The sequence below is a fragment of the Macaca nemestrina genome, chromosome 11 (assembly GCF_043159975.1).
Source record: "Macaca nemestrina isolate mMacNem1 chromosome 11, mMacNem.hap1, whole genome shotgun sequence".
NCBI lineage: Eukaryota > Metazoa > Chordata > Mammalia > Primates > Cercopithecidae > Macaca > Macaca nemestrina.
This window is the reverse complement of record NC_092135.1, coordinates 110,091,586-110,115,182: the sequence shown is the minus strand read 5'-3', so window position 1 is coordinate 110,115,182 and position 23,597 is coordinate 110,091,586. Positions and strand designations below refer to the sequence as shown.

The 23,597-nt window shown below is 34.8% G+C and overlaps 1 protein-coding gene across 5 annotated transcripts in view; it reads left to right on the top strand.

Moving 5' to 3' along the window:
• The window catches only part of LOC105481143 (erb-b2 receptor tyrosine kinase 4), a 1,180,372-nt gene that overhangs the window by 408,551 nt on the left and 748,224 nt on the right, over positions 1–23,597 (top strand). The gene's annotated exons all lie outside the window — the stretch shown is intronic.

The following is a 23,597-nucleotide window of genomic DNA, read 5'->3' as shown; positions in this document are numbered from 1 at the left end:
GGCCTATCTTAGAAATGGAAAGACAGAGAAAGAAAGATAAATCACAGGAAAGGGACCATAGACTTGAGAAAAATAAGGATTCCAACTCCTCACAATTGCAAAAGTGAAGAAACTTTAACTAACTTCAGTTTAGAAAGCCAGTTCCTTCACGGAGGGTTAATGGTAAGCTTCAGACAATGACAGCAAAACAAAACTTTACAATGTTTCTCAAACTAACAGAATTTGATTTTAATGTATTTGATTTTCTTTCTGAGAAGTCTTATACCCTAAAGTAGATTTTCAATACATACATCCTCAGTTTATTCAATTCTGCTGAGAAGATGCTTCTTTCCTTTCTCATATGTTTACAGAGAGTTTTAGAGTTATGTACTGTGGTAGATAGTAGTTTGTGAGTGCTTCATTTTTACCTCTGAGTTTTATCCTGTGTGCTTTAGGATATAATAATCCACAGTTGATGTCTCATACTGAGTGCTACTTAGAGGCAATCTAGGTGATTCTGAACATAGAATTTTAGAATAACAGTGACCTTACAGATCATCTTATCTAACTCTTAAATGATGCTGGATTAAATCTTCACATTTTATATAATGAAGAAATTCAATTATTTCACAATAATATTGTAATTCTTCTTTTGAAAATGTAAAGACGGGGCACCATGGCTCACGCCTGTAGTCCAAACACTTAGGGAGGCTGAGGCAGGTGGATGACTTCAGCCCAGGAGTTCGAGACTGGCCTGGGAAACATGGCAAAACCCCATCTCTACAAAAATAAAATAAAATAAAATAAAATTAGCTGGGCATAGTGGCATGCCCCTGTAAACCCCACTACTCAGGAGGCTGAGGTGGGAGGATCACTTGAACCCGGGAGATGGAGCCGACAGTGAATCAAAATCCTGCCACCGCACTACAGCCTGGGCAACAGAGTGAGACCCTGTCTCAAAAAGAAAAAGAAAAAAAAAATAGTCTAACAACAACAACGGAGCTTCTATCTGCCAACTTTTTCCCCCAGATATCCCTTTCCTCTGTCTCGTACCCATATCAGCTTTACCCTATTTTAACAAATGCCTTTTTAGATAGAGAGATTCTTGGGTGTTAAGGGATAACTGGGTGAGAAGAAATGTCTGGCACCATGCTGCTACTGCATTTCCAAATCAATTGAGAAAATAAATTTAAAGATGTGCACAGACTTCACTGCACTCACAGAATTGGTGTTTGTGCACTGTTAATTAAATAAACATTAAATAGAGTGAATGCTTGCCGTAGTTAGGGATGTCTTTGCAGAAAGCCCCCTAGCTGTTCAGGGATAAATAATGTAGGAGTACCAGAGGAGTTTATGTGTTGCTGGCCTTGCTATGGAATCTCAGTGTTTCAGAGCCAACACAATGTTTTATGTAAGTTAGATCCCCAGGCAACACTTGGTCCTCAAGTTTGCTGACTTTTCAAGTAGAAGGAGAAGAAACAGTACATAATTTCAAATGAAGAATACTTATTGAGCTAAGAATTGTTTTTCTACTAGCTTAGCACCATATGCTTCTAGAGTTATATTGTCAACAATTCTTGGCACTTGTGTATTTGGCTATTTATTTAAGTTGAGGCTGAAAACAGGGTGACATCGGCAAAAGACAGAGAATAGAATAAAATAGAAAATAGAAGTCCCAGCAAGACAGTTTGCAGTCTGTCACTATTCAAGATAAGAGAAATAGTGGACATTAACGTTATCGAGGAGCCCAATCTAAACATATAACTCACACATTAAATATTTAATTCATTACCTCAGCTAAATTATTGGGTTGAAAGCTGGAGATACTGGCCACAGCAAAGCCAAACAATAATGTCCAGATGCCAGGATAACATGGAACTAAATGAAATTGCAGGCTTTTGTGAGACCTCCTTTATGAGAAAGGCAGGAGTAACCAGGCTCTTTAGTGGAGACACACCAGGAAGCATAAGTAGACTATCCCTTTGGACCCTTGGGGGGACAGGAAGTATAGATTGGGTGCAAGTTCACTGGGTCTGAGCAAGGGTAGGATGAAATGAAAGAGTTTTCCACAGGGGTGATGAGAAGGGGAGCAGCTTTGAAGGATGGGTAGGAAGGTGAGAGATAATAGACACCAAAGAGTTCTCCAACAAATTGACAAAGTGAAAAAAATAAGACGATAAGGATGAGAAAGTACAACAGAATGAGCTCCAGTAGCTTTTCGTTTGTTTGTTTGTTTGTTGACTGCATGCTGGCTGCTTCTCTCAGTGCTGAGTGGGCACAGCCTAGGCTGTACACTTAGCTGTTGAGTCTCAGGTGTGACCTGCATTGGGTAGTAAGATGAAGAGTGAGTGTAGTGGGTGACACTTAAGTCTAAAGGCCTATAGCAATTTCTTATTTTATCACTGGACGTCTGAATAGCAATATGTAGAAAAGTCTCAAGGTCATTTAAAACAACTGCCTTCTCCCTTTCTCTATAGTTTTTCTAGGGTAAGTTAATTATTCTAAGATGGCATGTGAAATATTTTGATACTGGAAGAGGGCTAATTTTATACTAGACAACCCTGAAATTTATAACAATTGGTACCAAAATACTAGTCATTGAGGAATATGATGGTATAATCATGAGCTAAAAAGAGGCTCTGATAGTGTGAATGAATAGTATTTATGCAACCACTAGTCTAGCTATGTCTGGGAAATAAAAATACTATCCAAGCCTTATGAGTCAGAGCACTGTGGCTTGAGAAGACTGTCTTTAAAAACTTTCTCTAGTGTCTGATTTTCAAATGAATTTTTTTTTTGTTTTAACTACAATTTTTAAACTTAATATATAAAGGCAATGGAAACATTTATGTATGTACTCACATTTTAGTTAGAAATACTCCAAACGTTTTGACATAGACTTAGAAAACACAGTTTCCTTAACTCTGTAGAAGGCTGCAAAGTAAACATTCAATTACGCATAAAGCTTTTTTTAGTTCCCCCAAAATGGTTTATGAATGTGAGATATCAACTGTTAAACAGTCAGAGGCAAATACTAAGATTAGAAATTATATTTTTAAAATTCTGGTTTTAAGATATATTCAGTCTAGCATCTTTTAAACATTTTGCCTCTTAATTTTATTGTACTATCTACTCGGCTGGGTTACAGTAAGTTAATCTAGGCTTACATGTACAAATCTCTGTAATACTTTTTATGTGGTAGAAGAATTACATCTGGCCTGCCCAGCCAGAAATGATAAAAACAGAATTTCAGGTCTCCATGAGCTGGTTTATCATCTAATGGATAATTAAGATCTATATAGTGAAACATAAGAATAAAACAACTTTGCAAATAAAAATAAAATAAATCTTTGTATATCAATTTTAGGGAAATGTAAATTGAGTAACTGATTCAGAACTTTTCTGAAAGAATAAAATCCTTTACGCAATAGTTGAGGATAATGATGGATGTTAATTTTGTTGAATACATTCAAAGCATTCTTGGTAAGGTCAAAGGAATGAATTAAAAATATAGGAAAAGTTGTGGGTAAGTTCGATGGTGGATGATATTTAAAGTATGTTTTGATTATTTTGGAAAATGTTTTTGGAAAAAAACTTTGGGTCAAGTGTGAAGGGATATTGTAGCAGATCTCTAAATTTATGGAAAATATTAAATACCAGGTAGGTGACTAGAATTTGATTCAATGGTTAATGAAGAATTAGTAATATTTAACACGATTGCCAAAGAAGGTCATATATGTATTAATGTGAGCATACATAACATTTGAGAATTCATGTTCAAAGTAAAATCACAATACTAAAAAAAATATATGCATGCATCCAACAGAATTCTGTGTCCAATCTCCCTAAATCAACCACAGTTTCAATGGTAGCCAAATCCATTTTCTATTCCTGATCTATTTCTAGTATACTTTCATAGATGTAATTAACTTTCTTTCTCTCTTTTTTTTTTTTTTTTTTTTTTTTTGAGATGAAGTCTTACTCTGTCACCCAGGCTGGAGTGCAGTGGTGTGATCTCGGCTCACTGCAACCTCCGCCACCCGGGTTCAAGTGATTCTCCTGCCTCAGCCTCCCAAGCAGCTGGGACTACAGGCATGCATCACCACCACACCTAGCTAATTTTTGTATTTTTTTAAGTAGAGATGGGCTTTCGCCATATTGGCCAAGCTGGTCTTGAATTCCTGACCCCATGATCCGCCCCCCTCAGCCTCCCAGAGTGCTGGTATTACAGGCGTGAGCCACCACATCCGGCCGATCTAATTAACTTCCATTAGAACAAAGTGCAAAAAGGAAGAGGCTTGTAGGAGAGTCCATTGAAGATCTTATTATTCACTACCACTTTTTCTGTGGGATAGAAACTTAATCAATCTGTTTTTATTTAACCCATTTCTACTATTCCTTCTGTGTGAGTCACAGCCATACCAAGGTAAGGCTATCTAGTATTTCTGGGAATTTCTATTACCTCGTTGCTAATTCATGAAGAGTTTTAGAACATTTCTTAGAATTTCCAAAGTTTGAATTCCTGGCAATTATTCTAATAATTTTGGCTCTTATAACCATCTCTTAGGTAATTTAGGATCAAAGAAGTTAATAGGAAAACACTGCTTTGTAAATTATACAACATTTTATAAATGTTATTAACCATAATAACAGCTGTAATAATGATTTAATGTTACAATACACTGACATTAAATTGGCATACAATTGCTAGGTGCAACTCCAGGTGTGAATATATTTAAGTAAGCATGATCTTTGAAATCTGAGTTGACAAAACAGTTAAATTATGAGGTAATTTTTCCATTACAAAAAGATTGTTTGCAAAATAGTCACAATGAGATATTTTTAAAGTTTCAATAATACATTAAAATATGACTTGAAATATGTAATTTGATTTAAAAATTTTTGATTATGTTTATCATGTGATATTGGTTAGCTTCTGTATACATATGACACATGCTTTTGTTAAAATGACTCTTCAAAAAGTTTCCTTTTAACAAGCTACATTTAACTTGCTTCAGCCAGGACTTGGAAAAAAAAAATAAAGATGTACCTAAACATCTATTTTCCAATTACATAGGCAACTAGTGCTGTTTAGCCAAATGTTCTTAAGCACCCTGCCAAGTTTTACAATACAGTTTTTCTGGCCGGGCGCGGTGGCTCAAGCCTGTAATCCCAGCACTTTGGGAGGCCAAGACGGGCGGATCACGAGGTCAGGAGATCGAGAGACCATCCCGGCTAACACGGTGAAACCCCGTCTCTACTAAAAAATACAAAAAAACTAGCCGGGCGAGGTGGCGGGCGCCTGTAGTCCCAGCTACTCGGGAGGCTGAGGCAGGAGAATGGCGTAAACCCGGGAGGCGGAGCTTGCAGCGAGCTGAGATCCGGCCACTGCACTCCAGCCTGGGTGACAGAGCAAGACTCCGTCTCAAAAAAACAAAACAAAACAAAAAAAAAAATACAGTTTTTCCGCTGGCAGCATAACATTTTGTTTGCAAGTCCTTTCCATAAAGGTGGACATTTTCATGAAAGCTTTCAGCAGAACCTGAGGCACTGTGCCATGTGAATATAGCCTAAATGAAGAGTCTCATTCCATTTCTGTCTCTAACTAACATTTGAGAATTCATGTCCTCTATATTTCTATATTATTTCTCTATATTTCTCTCTCTATATATATATATATGTATATATATATTTCATATTTCCTTTATTTAACTGTTTGACCTTTTCTGAGTTCTTTAACTTATCTTGAATGCTGTTTTCTCATCTATATGCATGATCTGGACTTAATGATCTCTAAAGATCTTTCTGGTCCTAACATTCTGAGCATCAAAAATAACATTTGAGTTATATATGAATGAGGAATTCTAGCCAGAATTCCAAAATATCAACATTCATTTATACTTCCATCCATCCATCCATTCATTCATTAAATATTTATTGGGTATCTGCTATGGGTCAAGTACTTCCAAATGCTATAAATATAGTAATGAACAAAACAGAGTTCCTGCCCTCATAGAGCTTACATTCTAAATGAAGATATAATATGGCAGCTGGTGATAAGTGATAAAAAAATATATAATGTTTTGAAATGGTGCTACTCAAAGTGTGATACACAGGCCAATGCTAGCCTGTTACTGGTGCACAAGATAAATCCATAAATTGATAATCAGCACTTTGAAACTTTTATAGCAATGTTCAAAGACAAGTAAGGTGGCCCCTGTGCCAGATCTGAGTAAGTGAAATATCCTAGGAGATGATGTCAGAAAAGCAGCAGATAGATGATGTAAGGGCCTTGCAGTAGGTCTAGATAAGGACTTTTAATTTTATTCTGATTGATATGAGAAACCATTGGAGATATTTGAGCAAAGAAGATTAATGATCTGATTTATAGGTTAAAAGATGTAAAATTGTTTTATATCTGGTATAAAATATACTCAAGAAAGACAAGAAGAAAAGCAGGGACGTCAGCTGGAAAGACATGGCAATATTCAAATAAGGACTCTCGTGACTTGAAATAGAGATAACCAGGTGGAGCTGATAGATATTCTGAAGAAAGAGATGATGGATTTGCATATGGTTTTGTGGCTTTTATAACTGGGTTATGGAAAGAGAGAATAGTTGACTGACTAGACTTTTGCCTGAGTTAGTGAAAGGGTTGCCATTTATTAAAATGAGATTGGAGGCTGAAGGAAATTGGAGGAAAGGAGTGGATACACTTTTAGAAATGTTGTCCTATTTTTAAAATTTTTTAAAAAAATCTATCTTAAAAGTTGTACTGTTGGAACAGCCTTTCTACATGCACTCACTTGATTGAAACCTATTTGTATTTCTAAGAAGTGTTATTTTTAGAAACTTGCACCTATTTCTTTACACAGAGTGGAATAAAAAATGAGAAGGGAATGGGTCACAAATGGAGGGAACCAGGGAGCCAAGTTTCTTCATTAATAAAATGGTTGGTACTCATTGAGATTGTACTATAAAATTCTTTTAATGTGTTCTAAATACCAAATGACTATCACCCATAACATCTGTCATGGACTTCTGATATCATGCATGTCTATCAAGAGTACAATGCTATAGTTCTAAATTTATAAAAGGTAATGTGTCTTCAGCACAAGTATTTCATCTTGTTTATGGGCATTTTTACTTGATGGAAATATACTACTATTGAACCTTAATAATTCAAAACAAGTAGTTATAGACATTAGTTAACTAATGCTGTGCTTCTAAATGGGAACTACTCATGAAATTAGTACTGATTTTAACTCCTGACTCTTCCACTAGTTAATCCTCTGGTTATATTATTTATATAACCAGATAAAAAATTTAACTTTCTGAGTCTCAACTTCCTCATCTATAAAAAAGATAATAATAATATGTGCTTAATATGATTGCTATTCCATGGCAGTGCATGTATAAAGCACTTAGAACAATTTCTGGCACCACTAATATACAGATAAGAATAACTAATAGTAATAATAATATAATTTAACATTATAAAATCACAGTAATATAATTTAAAACATGAGATCAGAAGAGATAAATTATTAGTAAAATAGAAACAATATTACACAATTTTGTATATCAAATTGCATGAGCTAGAAAAGAACCTAGAGCATACACAGAAATTATGACATTAACTTAAATACTCCCCTCCACACACACAGACACACACACACACACACACACACACACACACACACACACACACACTCATGTTTCCTAGTCTATTCAGGTGGGAAATTGGTTTGTTTTGGAACTTTATAGAACAACTTTATAGATGAGTAGATCAGTCTTACACTCAACTTTTAAAGGAATATATTCTTTTTTACTTTTATTTTAGATATTTTAAAATAAAGTTTCTCAACTGTTTTTTGTTTGTTTGTTTGTTTGTTTGTTTTTGAGACGGAGTCTCGCTGTGTCGCCCAGGCTGGAGTGCAGTGGCCGGATCTCAGCTCACTGCAAGCTCTGCCTCCCGGGTTTTTACGCCATTTTCCTGCCTCAGCCTCCCGAGTAGCCGGGACTACAGGCGCCCGCCACCTCGCCCGGCTAGTTTTTTGTATTTTTTAGTAGAGACGGGGTTTCACCGTGTTAGCCAGGATGGTCTCGAACTCCTGACCTCGTGATCCGCCCGTCTTGGCCTCCCAAAGTGCTGGGATTACAGGCTTGAGCCACCGCGCCCGGCCTCTCAACTGTTTACATGAAAAATAAATTAATGTTTTTATCTAAAATAATGTTCTATTAAAATTGCAAAATTATCAAAAGCGTTGATAGTAATTTGGTTAGCATACACATTCTTATAAAGAAATGGCATATTATAGAATGCCTGTCTATTTAGCCTTTCCTAAAATAAAAAAATCATTTTTAAAAATAAAATATATTTATATATATTTTTTATATTTTTTATAAATTTAAATGTAAATACCTAAAATTACTATAAATTTAGAAATGACAGATAGGACAAATATATATGATATGTATATATACCTATATATAAATATGTATAGTAATATTACTATATTACTATATTACTAATTACTAATATTACTATACATATTTATATATCTCATACCCAAAAATCTATTGATCAGAGAAAACCATTTGCAACATATTATTTTTTTTCTTCCCAGCTAATATTCTTATGTATATATGCATACACATAAACCCATATATTCTTAAAAAGTATCTTTGCAAAGAATTGACTATATTAAGGGTTATTATTTTAGTTTAGTTTACTTTTTGAAACCAGAACAATAAAAAATGATGCAGCTACATGGATCTTGTTTCTCAAACATATATATTACATTCTATAATCAGATTCTATAGTCATTATTTAACTTGCATTAAGTCTTCTTTACAAGTTATAATCAGGTGTTAAATGCATCTGAAAAAAATGAACATTTACAAAGATTGTAACAAGTAATTGATTCTCTTTTATCCTGGCAAATAATATCAGTAGAAACTTGAATTCTATTTAAAAAAAGATACTTATTTATATAATTTATCATCAAGTCCATATTATTTTTGTATCAGGAATTGAAAATGAGTCATGTGCAGAAAAGGCATGCTTCACATTTTAAAAATTGATCAGATTCGTGCTGTGACAGGATTAAAAACAGAAGTTAGTATGTTTTCTTTTCCACCTGTATCTCTATGTAAACAGTAAGTGATTTAGTTTAAAATTGTATTGACCTGCTAGAAAATATGTTTTGCCCATAGGAAGCTTGTCAGCTACAAAATATATAATTTAGGCTCTCAGAAATTCACATTAGTTTAAAAATAACTATGCAAGTATTCTATGATTTAAAGCCTACAATTGAAAATTTTTTTCTTGTTATTAGTCATATCTTATATAAGGAAAATAATCATCCATTATTCTCTACTTTTTAAAAAATTGAATCTGATGCTATAGAACTTCTATTATTGTTAGTGTGATATGAGATATTTTTAGTACTGAGTGGTATATTTTTGATACCTTTATTGTCAAATTATCTTAGATAAAATAAATTAAGGAACTTTGTAATGCATTTTTGTGTTATCACCGTAACATAAAAATGCAAATATTGTATACTAGCAAATATCATATCCCTATGTATGTGTATGTGCATGCACGTGTGTGTGTGTGTGTTAGATTTACATATTGCTCTTAAATGTCGAAGACTTTTCTGAGTTCATCTCTAATACTTAAAAAATTGCTAAATGTCACCTTGGCTCTTCTTTAGGTGTCATAGTGAATAATGTGAATTCCATTAAAAGGTTGGACTTTTACTTTCAATCTCTTATCATAGATTTTGTATTATAACATGCTACTCTATTATAATAGAGCCTACGGATAGGACATCAGATTTTTAAATCCAAAGATTCGTTAAACTTTCTGGGAAAACATTCCAAATTAAGTGACTGTCCATGTGACGTCTGAAGTCCCATTTACTTACCTATAGGAGCGTGAAGTGAGTAGTGAATTTGGTAGTAATATTAGCTCTTAACTATAATATCAAATTTCTGAATTAACTAAAATGAAAAAAGACTAAAAACAATACCCACGATATGTTCAATCATATAGTTATTAAGTAATTTAGAATGGGGACTTAATTGAAAATCAGCCTGAAATGGAATAGTTTTCAATAATGTATGTATCCGGTCTGTGTCAGAGCAACTTTTCCTTATCCTTTTGTACAAGTGAATGAGGACCTAGGAAAAGAAATACTGAAAAACATACACTAACCTGGCTAACTGGATAAAGCATTTGTAAAGTATCCTAGTCCTTTTTCTGTTGCTGTAACTGAATGCCTGAGACTGGGTAATTTATAAAGAAAAGAATTGTGTTTCTTATAATTCTGGAGGCTAGAAAGTTCAAGATTGAGGAGCTGCATCTGGTGAGGGCCTTCTTCTTGGTGGAGACTGTCTGAAGGGTCGTGAGGCAGCAGAGGGTATCACATGGCAAGAAGGCTACAGAATGCCAAACTGGCTTTTTTTTTTTTTTTTTTTTTGAGTATAAGTGTGGTTGACTTTATTTATTTTTATTTTTTTAATTTATTTTTTATTATTATTATACTTTAAGTTCTAGGGTACATGTGCATAACATGCAGGTTTGTTACATATGTATACTTGTGCCATGTTGCTGTGCTGCACCCATCAACTCGTCAGCACCCATCAACTCGTCATTTACATCAGGTATAACTCCCAATGCAATCTCTCCCCCCTCCCCCTTCCCCATGATAGGCCCCGGTGTGTGTTGTTCCCCTTCCCGAGTCCAAGTGATCTCATTGTTCAGTTCCCACCTATGAGTGAGAACATGCGGTGTTTGGTTTTCTGTTCTTGTGATAGTTTGCTAAGACTGATGGTTTCCATCTGCATCCATGTCCCTACGAAGGACACAAACTCATCCTTTTTTATAGCTGCATAGTATTCCATGGTGTATATGTGCCACATTTTCTTAATCCAGTCTGTCACTGATGGACATTTGGGTTGATTCCAAGTCTTTGCTATTGTGAATAGTGCTGCAATAAACATACGTGTGCATGTGTCTTTATAGCAGCATGATTTATAATCCTTTGGGTATATACCCAGTAATGGGATGGCTGGGTCATATGGAGAGGATGTGGAGAAATAGGAACACTTTTACACTGTTGGTGGGATTGTAAACTAGTTCAACCATTATGGAAAACAGTATGGCGATTCCTCAAGGATCTAGAACTAGATGTACCAAACTGGCTTTTTAACAGACCCACTCTCATGATAACCTATTAATCCATTAATTCAAAAATACATTAATCGTGAATGGGTTTATCCATTCATGAGGGCAGAGCCCTCATAACTCAATCCTTCTTAAAAGCTGCACCTCTTGATACTGCTCTATTGGGGATTAAGTTTTAACCTATTTTGGAGGGGGCAAACATTCACACCATAGCATAAGGTATGATATTTCTTCCATTGTAGATGCTGCTGAGTAGATTGGTAACACCATTGACTACTGTTATGCCCGGGAAATTTCCTCTCACAAGTGATGTCTGACTGTTATACAAAACTATGTATATTTTGTATGTGTAGTAGGCGAGAAGGGCTCTGTTTTATATTTTATTGTAGGTAAAATGAATTTTGACTTTCATTGTAGGTCTTGTTCAGTAGCAGTGAATCAGTCAGAAAAAATTATTTATATTTATTAGCAGCTTAACTAAATTTGTATACTATTATTATTTCTAAAAATTCTACAGAGGATTTATCTTAGAATGTAAAATGTTATAAATCTGTGATATAGATTGTACTTGTTATTCCTTTTACAGATAACCCAGAGCCCCATGTATTGTTTTCCAGTAACCATTTGTTGAATAAATGTATGACAGAACAAATAAACGAATGACAGACATTTCTCTAGTGGTAGTTGTCTCCTTATCAAGCATCAAATTACAGTTAGTACTTGAAAGTGTATTGTTTACTCTGTTGATACTTTCTTTCGGTGCTCATCAAGAGGAGTGCTTATACACTGTTGGTGGGAATATAAATTTGTTTAAACATTTTGTAAGACAGTGTGTTGATTCCTCAAAGACCTAAAACAGAAATACCATTTGATCCAGCAATTGCATTACTGGGTATATGCCCAGAGGAATATAAGTCATTCTGGTATAAAGACACATGCTCGTGTATGTTCACTGCAGTGCTGTTCACAATAGCAAATACATGGAATCAACCTAAATGCCCATTAATAATAGACTGCATAAAGAAAAAATACATGTACACAATGGAATGCTATGCAGCTACAAAAAAGAACAAGATCATGTCCTTGGCAGAGACGTGGATGGAGCTGGAGACCGTTATCCCTAGCATACTAACACAGGAACAGAAAACCAAGTACTGCATGTTCTCACGTATAAGTGGCAGCAAAATGATGAGAACACATGGACACACAGAGGGGAACAGTGCACACTGGGGCCTATCGGTGGGTGAGAGTGGGAGGAAAGAGAGGATCAGAAAAAATAACTAATGTGTACTAAGCTTAAAACCTGGATGATGAAATAATCTGTACAACAAACCCCCGTGACACAAGTTTACCTATGTAAAAAACCTGCATATGTGCCCTGGAACTTAAAATAAAAGTTAAAAAAAGGAAAGTTGATTGTGACTGTACTTGCAAGTATGATTATGTTGTAAAAATAACAACTCACTACTCATCTAAATGTTTTAGAGAGATCAACTCACTGGAGATTATAGAATCTAGTTTCTAGAATAATAGAGTTTGGGTACAAAAAAAATTTTAAAATAAATTATAATAATATATTTTATAATCTAGTCTATATTAGTATCAGGTGGGTGCTTTTTCTTTTTTATCCAAGAGAATAATGTGACTATGAATTGGGTTTTAAAACATCCCAGAAAACTTTGTTAGAAGGTGATCTTGGATTAGGCTTTATATGTAAATCATCTGAAGATAACAGTGAAGACTGTCAGTCAAAAATGTTGTTTGCCACACTCCTCCTTCTCACCCCAAGTCTAACATTCACAGACTTTTCTTTTAATTTTAAAAGGGTCATTAATTTGGACACAACTTTACCCTGTATGAGCAAGTTTGGACGGATAACTCGAAACAGTAGAGTGAACCAGAGCCTCTGTTTACAATTATGCAAGCTCATCACTGCACACATACTCATGTACTAGGGAACAGATGGGGATAAAATGCAGTGCATATTGTGATGTCCAGGTCATGTGCCTTTCATGGAGTTTGTTCCACTTAAAAGAGTGCCACCCTAGTGCATTTACACAAAGGTACCTATTGCCCAAGAGTAGCCCTGGGTTGGAGAATGCTTTGAAGGAAGACAGACCTTAAAAACAAGAATGGGGTGACAATAGTACAATGTTTCACTCTTGGTATTTCTCAATTTTGCCCATTACTAGTGTAAGTTGATTGAATATCTACCCTAGAAAGTGCCTATTGCATATGATTAGTCAAGTAAACATTAGCTGATGAAAGGAATGGAAAAGGAAGGCTCACTCTGAAACCAATGCAAGAGAAAGGCCACAGTCCATTTCTTATTGTGTACATCTTTATCAATGCTTAAGAAATAAACCTCGATATGTGAGCATAGCATCATATTAGGAACATCTAGTCTAATTCCTTCTTGTAAATTTTTCTAACAGGAAAAATATCCCACACACTGCCACTTTAATTACAGTGAATGGCAAAGGTCTCACAGTGATAAGGCATCACAATCAGGCTGGTTTTTATTAGACACGAGGGGATGGTTGAAGGCATGATAATCTAGGGAAGAAAGATGTTTGCTAATGTTTACATACTTAGCTCCCACTGGCATTTTACCAGCTTGGAGGTTTGCACTGTCCCTCTTAATCTGAGAAAGTGCATCCAGATTCACAGCAAGACCTCAAGGAGAGCCAGATGATGGGGCAGATGGCAGATGACTAATTTGGCAAGCCTTGATGAGTGGAAATTGTTTGTTTTAATTGCTTGTCAAGTCCAGTACCTACATTAAAGTTAAGGACCTAACATTTTCACAGAAAATGAAATACTACAAAGTAAATAAGAAGGACTTCGTATGAGGGAGGGATAAAGAGGGAAGGCAGAGAATAGTGGCAAAATGTGGTAAAGGGAATATTACATTTCTGACAATTGTATTTCTGTGATCTTATTATTTCATCCAAGTATGTATAGATAACAGAAATGTAATTTCTAAATCCATAAAGCCTTTCTATTTTTTCTATTTTCAACATAGAAATGTTGTGAAATAAAAATTAAGAAAAAATATTTGAAGACAGGAAAACAATAAAGAATAAGAATATATATATCTGCAGTTATGTTAGTTGATATTTGATATGATGCATTAAAAATCATTTGCCATGTTTAAATTTTACCAAGCTCATCTTTGAAATACAAAGTATAAAAATTTACAAAGATAAATGTTTATATTGGGAAGACTAGATCAAGGCAGACTACTCAAAAATCATGTTATTCATAGAAGACAATCATTTATAATTTTGATATATATCAGGTTTTTTGGTTTTCAGTTATGAGGTTATTTTCCCTCACACTATATAGTAGCTGCACTTAAAGACTATTGTAAGTCAACAAAAGATGTAAAGTACAGATCAATTCAATTTTAGATAGAGGAGCAGATAGGTGTATACATAATATATTGATTTACCTTTGTCTTCCACAGGTGCAAATCTATTAGTAAACGTCTACAATGCCAAAGGTTCTTTTCATTTGGTTCACGGATTGTTTAGAAAGTGTTTAGTAGGTCGGGCACGGTGGCTCACGCCTGTAATCCCAGCACTTTGGAAGGCCGAGGCGGGCGGATCACGAGGTCAGGACATCGAGACCATCCTGGCTAACATGGTGAAGCCCTGTCTCTACTAAAAGTACAAAACAAATTAGCCAGGCGTGGTGGAAGACGCCTGTAGTCCCAGCTACTTGGGAGGCTGAGGCCGGAGAATGGTGTGAACCCGGGAGGCGAGGCTTGCAGTTAGCCTAGATCACGCCACTGTGCTCCAGCCTGGGCGACAGAGCAAGATTCCGTCTCAAAAAAAAAAAAAAAAAAAAAAAAAAGAAAGAAAAAAAGTGTTTAGTTAATTGCAGCAGTCTCTTATGTTTTATCACTTTGGGAGTCAATAAAACGGTGGTGGAAGGTAAAGATTCAGATAATACATAATAGGATCTTTTTTTAAAGGGATACCAATTTTTACACTGAAAAATATTTTATTTCTAGTTTTATGTAATGAAAAATTAATAGCTTTTTTCTTTAATACATGTAATTATGTAGAATACGAAATTTCTGAAATATAAATTTGTTTCCATTTTTAAAGTCGTTTGGCCCTAATCACATCTGATAAAGATATTTTAAAACATTGATACATATTTTTTATATTAAAAGATACCAGTAGAAATGAATAAAAGCAATAAAATCCAGGAGTATACTAACAGAGTAATGCATGGTCATTGTATATGATTCATTCAAGAATATAAGGATGGTTTCATAATTGCAATTTATCAATAATTTACCCTAATAAAATTTAAAAACAGTCTCAAAACTGTGAAAAAGTGTATGATAAATTGCAATATCCAAGTCTGAAATAAATCCCTAGTTTTGAAGTAAAAGTAGAATTCTAGAATACAAAACATGATGAAATGTAGACTGAGTTTAGGGAAGCATTTCCATGAGGGTTAGATAAAAGACAGGAATGAGTACTACCCATCAACTGAAAAAACTTATCCTAGAAATGCGTTCATAACAATTAAGCTGGATTTACGAATAACACTCAGCACAAAACCTTACTTTGTAGATAGTGAAACCAAGACTCAAAGTGATGAAGTGATTTGCTCAAGTTCATTCAGTTTTTAAAGGTGGAGGAACCCGTGTTTGATTCTGGCTCCATTCTAGTTCTCTTTTATTTTCTTAATTTGTTAGAAGTTTTTTGTAGGGAAAGGGTGTCACCTTGTTGCCTCGGCTGGTATCCTGACCTCAAGCAATCCTCTGGCCTCAGCCTCCAAAAGTGTTGGGATTTCAGGCGCGAGCCACCACACCTGGCCTTCCTTTATATATATTCTTTACCTTTTTTTTTTTTATTATTCTAGTTCTCAGTGTCTCTGAAGTCCATATATTTATTTAACAAATGTTTACTGAACATCTATGCCTGTTTACTGTTGTTTACTGAGCATCTGCTATATGCCTGCTTTCCAAGGTGCTGAGCAGACAAAGGGCCTATCTCTTATGAGGCTTGCATTCTAATGTGGAGACATATAATAAAAAGTTAAACATGCAGACATACAGTGTAAATTCACATAGCAAAACTAAACAAAAACAAACCAAAAAAAACCCACCAAAATGAAAAGAAAGCAGAACACAATGTATGGGAACCTGATGTCTATTTTAGATAAGGTGGTCAGAAAAGGCTGTTTTGAAAAGGTGACATTTGAGCAAATTATTAAATACAAGTTCTTACAGGCTATAAGAACTTTGGATTTTATAGTCAGTGCAATTAGAAGCCAAGGGGTGTTCTCAGTAGGGGAGTGACGTGAACAATTCACATTTTTGAAAAAACCATTCTGGCCTCTGTATGGAGAAAGGATAAACATGAATGCATTTCTCAGGGTTCCCCAGAGAAACAGAACCAAAAATATTTAAGTTACTGGATATCAAAAAGAGCAAACACGAAGAAAGGACTTTACCTTCTCCCCCAAGGAAAGAGATAGTGCATTTTGGGTTGTAAGCACAATAGTTATATCATGTTAGGTGGAAGTATGACCGGTTATTTTCTTTATTTGGAGATTAAGTAGAGATTAAGAAGTTGTGTATGTGTGCCAAGTTAACAAGGGATGGGTTTATGATAGTTAATTTTCTATGTCAATTTGTCTGGGCCACGGAATGCATAGATAGCATATATACACGAGAATATATACACACATATATATGCTATACATAGCACACACACACAGATTTATTTAAAATGTACTATATAGTCTTGGCTCACACAATTATGGAGGCTGAGAAGTCTCACAATCTGCCATCTGCAAGCTAGAGACCCCAAAAACCTAGTGGTATAGTTTAAAGGCCTGAGAGTTAGAGTGCCAATGGTATAGATTCCAGTTTCGATATGAAGGCTTAAGAACCAAAAGTGCCAAGGACTGGAGATCTATGTCTCAGTTCAAGCAGTCAGGCAGAGAGAAAATTCCATTTTCCTCTGCCTTTTTATTCTATCCATGCCTGCAACAGCTTGGATAATACTCACCCACACTGGGGAGGGTCATGTGCTCTACTCAGTACACCAATTCAATGCTAGTCTTTTCTGAAAACGCCCTTATGGATACACTCAGAAATAATGTTTAGCCAGCATTCTGGGCATCCTGTGGCCCAATCAAGTGACAGATTAAATTAACCATCACAAGCCCATCCCTTGTCAGCACAGCACCCATATGCATCTCCTTCATCTGTACTTAGTCTCCAAATAAAGACAATAAAAGGTAATGATTTCATCTAACATGATACAACTATTATGCCTACAACCCAAAATGCACTAACTTTGTCTCCAGAAGAGAAGATGAAGTCTTTTTTGATGTTTGCTTTTCTCCTTGATATCCTGTAACTTAAATACCATGGCGTAAAATTAACAATATTTAAATATTATGACATAAAATAATACATCTTATGTTTCATGATAAGGAAATAAGAGAGGAAAAGAAATAGACACACCCACACACAAAATGTATTCATAACACAATAAGGAATAAATAGTTATGGCAATTACGTACTCATTTCTGTCAGTGGTCACATGATCATAGCTGGTATTTATAACTACTTTTCTCTACTACCCTTTTCATACTCCCTTTGCCTCCAGCAGCACCTCAGTTGTTTATGGTGCTTTACCTGTTGAGGTGACCCAAACATTCATTCCAAAATACCTTGGACCATACTAGTCCTGCTTTGATTGGGTAGTTGTAGTTTTCCATTGAATTTCATCACTGCACATGGTAATACTAAGAGACGCCTAGAGGAATGTCCTGTATTAGAGACATACTCTTCCTTATTACCTCCACTGTGGAGTAGTAATATTGGTAGAATCTGCTACTATCCTTAGTAGTCAGGAACAATTATCCCAGCCAGCTTAGCAATTCCCTTCTTTGCCTGTTGATTCAGAGGAATGAGGAGCCCAAAGTGGCTGCATGGCAGTCACTTCCAATTCAATGGAATAACTGTTGTGTTTCCTGGTAGAGTACAATGTTTGGAAACCTGATACCTATTTAAATAGGGTGGTCAGAGAAGGCTTTTCTGAGAGAATGACATTTGAGAAAAAACGAATACAGATTCTTACAAGCTATGATAAAGAATTTGGATTTTACAGTAAGTTTAATGAGAAGCCAAAGGGTGTTTTTAGTGACATGAATGATTTATATTTTAAAAAATATTATTCTGTTCTCTAGGTTGATAATGAATTAATGGGGGCAAATAGGAAATCCTGGACATTAGTTAGGAGGCTGCTGTGTAAGTCCAGGGAAGAGATAGCAGTGTTTTGGATTAAATGACTATAGCAGTGGAAGTGACAAGTTTGGACCCACTTGGGGATGTATTTTGAACACAGACATAACAAAACTTGCCATCTCTGCATAACTATAACAGCATTCGTTAATAGTCACTGAATATAGATGCTGCTTCTTATGTGGTCTTTAATATTTTTTATTTTGACGTTTACTACAATGCTAGGTTTTTTAATGCCCAACAATATACATTAATCCAAAGTGCATTTATCAACATTTCTGAAAAGGAAAGTACTTATTGGTGTTAAGTCAGGAAAAGAATTTTTTATCAAGTTACCATATTTTATGTAGGAAGCCTCTGAATTATGCACACACAATATATACATTACTTAAATATACTGCTCACTGCTTTCCTTGCTATGTGCCTTGTGAAACTACAGAAGCCCTTACAAAACAACTTGGAAGTTTTTATCAGTAATTATTTTTTCATGATATTGGGAGAAGAGTAGATGCCAAATAAATAATTATTCATTTCTTAATTTCTTAATTGATAAACTGATATTTTGCAATAGACATTTGCAAGTTAGGTAATTCTCTCTCTCTCTCTCTTTTTTTTTTAATTCCCATCATCTTTTCTTTGTAAGCAAATAGAGTGCTGGTTTCATAGCCAGAACAAGCTTGGAGGCAATAATTAATTTTCAGTTTTAATATAGATATTGTTAAGTTTTCTTTATTTTATTTTTAATATATTTTCCCAATGAATTAAATTAATACACTGTCAACCAACCTTTTTATGTTGCTACCACCTTTTTAACTTTTTACCAAATGAGGATTATATGGTTCACACACTGTTGGATATAAATCTTAAGAAAAAATAAAAAGCCTGTGTTTGTAGGTGTAGCTACATTTGTAACAGAGTCAATACTAAATAGAATAATTGAGGATTTTATTGGGACCTCACATATAGCTTTACTCCTGGAGTTACATTTGGAATGAAAATTTTAGGGAGCACATATACATTTTGGATTTTTGATGCTTGAACTCTTGTAGGCTTACGGTTTAAGGACTTTATAATAGTATTGACAAAGGGGGCTGAATTTTGTTAAACTTGTTTTGACTGCTGAAGACAATTTTTCAATTGTGTTTTGATAAACAGCTTTGTGAAATCGATGAAACCTGATGGTTTAAGCATTGTCTTGCATACATTGCTTGATTGTAAAATCAATTGATAAATGAAAGTTGTGAGTTACTCAGTGGAGGCTCCACAAAGACAACTACAAATGATTTCTATGAACCTATCTGAACCAGTTCTTTAAAAATCGAGTGTGTCTTTCAAGATAAAATTTATGATGAATATACTGTGGATTCTAGATACTTTGAATCAAACATAAATGAAAGCCTCACTGAGACAAAAATATCTACTAAATTGAACAGCATGTAGTAAAAAAACTGCAAAGACTAGAATGTTTGGCAAATAGAGTATTGTGATTAATCTAATTTTCTGTTTTTTGGAGCATCTTTTTTTGTCAAAAAATATTTCTAAACATATTTATTCAAATTTTCCATTTTAAGAAGGTATATACAAAACTTACCTGATCATTTATTGAGCAATAGCAATAGTTGAGGGCCATTTTCTGAATACAAGTTATAATTGTTCTGGTATCAATTAAATGAATTATTTCAATGTAGGGTAGCATATGTTCATTATAAGAAGTTTAAACAAAATCCTAAGTATTTATGCTATACAAATATTTAAATGAATATCAACAGTGAGAACTTACCATGAATTTATAACTATCCAGATTCAAGTAATATTGTATAATATTATATTGAGTCTAATATTGTATACCTTTTTATATATGTAGAATGGGAATTGTGTAAAACTACCTAGGTATTGCAGTTATAGTAATAGATGCACCTCTCAAAGGTTGTTTATGCTTCTATAGAAAACGTCAGAATACACCAAATATTTTGAAAACATTTTCATTTAGATTATTACATATTGATTTTTTATATTAATATTAAAGTATGAGTATTATTTCCAATTGAGAGAAACTATACAACATAAATTATACATAGGTTGCAATGTGTTATTGGATATACTTTAGAAATGGTGTGGCAAATTTATTAATGGATGCTTATATTACCCCCATAATTAGTTGTATTAAAATATGTTCGTCCTCATTGGAATTTGAAATAATTAAAATGTATATTTCATAAACTCATATAATAATACCATTTCTCAGCAGTCATAAGTTTATAAAGATTTTGTATAAATTTACTGGGAGCAATAAAATAAAGATCATGGATTAACGTTTTTCCAAAAGGACCTTTAATATATAATGAAAAATATCTTGGACTTTGATCTTGGTTTATAAGGAATATGCACATCAATCAATTTTTCTTATTCTCCTGCTTATGTTGAATATCGTTTCTTGGGTGCTTGTTTTAATAATAAGAGAACATTCCACAGAGCCAATAAAATGTTGTTATGATTAGGAATGATTTTGTAATTTCATTATATAGTTAGCAAATTCAGTCAAACCAAGCACAATAGTTAAAATTACTCAAAGTCAAAAGCATATAACACAACTAGAATTTAATCCTTTCTGTATGTAACATTTTAGCAGGCGGGGCCAATATTCATCATCATCTTGATGGTATTGATAATATAACAATGTAAAATATCTATTGCTTGAAAATCCTACTTCCTTTTAGCTCAGTTCTCAGCCATCTCTAAGATGTATCACTCATTCTTATGGTCCAAGATGATGGCTCATGTTTTAGCCATGACATCTGCATTTCTGGCATCAAGCTGGAAGAAATTATGAAGCAACCAGGCAAAGTCAGGCTTCAACCATGTTTGAAATCAAGTTCTGGAAAAGTGTCATGCAACATGTCAGAACTTAGTCCATTGGCCAAACTTACCTCTAAGGGAAGGAGAGAAATATAATCTTTATTTTGGGTGACCACGTGTCCAGCTAAAAATCGTGCAGTCTATTACAATGAAGGAAGAGGAAAATGGATATTAAAGATTTTAGAGGTCTTTACCATAGCATCCATCCGTATCACTCTACAAAATCTGCATTATCAAAGGCAATAAATGAATTCCAGCATGATGTATAAGGGGCTTGGAGGGAGCAATGGAAGAGTAGCATGGAGGTTATAAGCTGATAGGACCCTGGAGAGAGAGGAAGTGATTTTTTAACATTTATTTAATGTGGGATTTAGAGACAAATAGTCTAAAGATTGTTTTAGTGCTACTCTAACAACATACCACAGAGTAGGTGGCTTAAAACAATAGCGATTTATTCTCTCACTGTTCCGGAGGTTAGAAATTCAAAACCAAGGTGACAGCAGGCTCATTCTCCCCTTGAAACTCCAGGTAGAATTCTTCCTTGCCACTCCCTAACTTCTGGTGGTGGCCATCAATCTTTGGCATTCCTTGGCTTATACTTATATGGCTCTACCCTTTGCCTTTCTGGTCACAGGGCTTTCTTCCCTGATTGTCTTTGTGTGCACATGGTATTTTCCTCTTCTTATAGCAGGGCTGTCCAACCTTGAGCTTCCCTGGTCCACATTGAGAAAAGAATTGTCTTGGGTTGCACGTAAATATGCTAACACTAACCATAGCTGATTCAAAAAAATATAATGTGGGTTTTTAAAAAATATGTATTTATTTATGCGACGGAGTCTCGCTCTGTTGCCCAGGCTGGAGTGCAGTGGCGCGATCTTAGCTCACTGCAAACTCCACCTCCCGGGTTCACACCATTCTTCTGCCTCAGCCTCCCGAGTAGCTGGGACTACAGGTGCCTGCCACCACGCCCGGCTAATTTTTTGTATTTTTAGTAGAGACGGAGTTTCTCCGTGTTGGCCAAGATGGCCTCGATCTCCTGACCTTGTGATCCGCCCGCCTTGGCCTCCCAAAATACTGGGATTACAGGCATGAGCCACTTAGCCCAGCAAAAAATATAATGTTTTAAGAAAGTTTATGAATTTGTGTTGGGTCGCATTCAAAGCCATCCTGGGCTGCATGTGGCCTAATAGCTTCAGGTTGAACAAGCTTTATTATCATTATGTTGAATTAGGGAACACCCAAATGACCTCATCTTAATTTGATTTACATCTAGGAAGACCCTATTTCCAAATAAGGTCACATTCTAGGTAATGGGAATTAGGACTTCAACTTATCTTTTAGGGACACACAATTTAGCTGGTAACAGAGTACTTCAAGAGAATACACTGTTTGGGGAACTTTAGAAATCCAGACTTTAAAAGTTTGGGCTTTGTTTTTATAATGAATTTCCACTATGGTTACAGACATATATTATTTTTCAAGATTTTTGGATTAAGATTTTTGTTACTTTTGATGTGCTCATAGGCAAAAACAGGATTTAAGGTGGTCTTAATTATCAGGCTATATCCATCTAGATGTTTTCCTTCCTCTACAGGAATTCATCCCTTTGAAAACAACATCAGACATCATGACATATTTTTTACTTCTGTGTATATAAGACATGAGTCTTATATATATATATTATATGAGGTAATATAAACCTTATGTGTATTATATAAGTAATATGTTACCTTATATATATTATAATATATAAGGTAATATGTTACCATATATAACACATTACTAAGCCGTGTTCCTAGTGTGTTTGCAGTCTCCACTTTGTATCTTGCCTTAAATTCAGCATATCTTATGTAACTTACCTGAAGAAGATTCATTTCCAAACCATTTTCTTTAACTTTACATACCATTGTTAATAGATTTATAATATATATTTTTAGTCTACTAAGATTAGAGTCAGTACATTGAATGGTGAAGATAGTGCTCTGGAAGGCATATAAACCATAAGAATAGTACCAAAAAGTCTGGCTTCTGGAAGTCACACACAATTTTTTTTTTTTTTTTTTTGAGACAGAGTCTCACTCTGTTGCCCAGGCTAGAGTGCAGTGGCATGATCTCGGCTCACTGCAACCTCCACCTCCCAGATTCAAGCGATTCTCCTGCCTCAGCCTCCCAAATAACTGGGATTACAGTCATGAGCCACCATGCCCAGCTAATTTTTGTATTTTTAATAGAGACAGGGTTTCTCCATGTTGCCTAGGTTGGGAACTCCTGACCTCAGGTAAT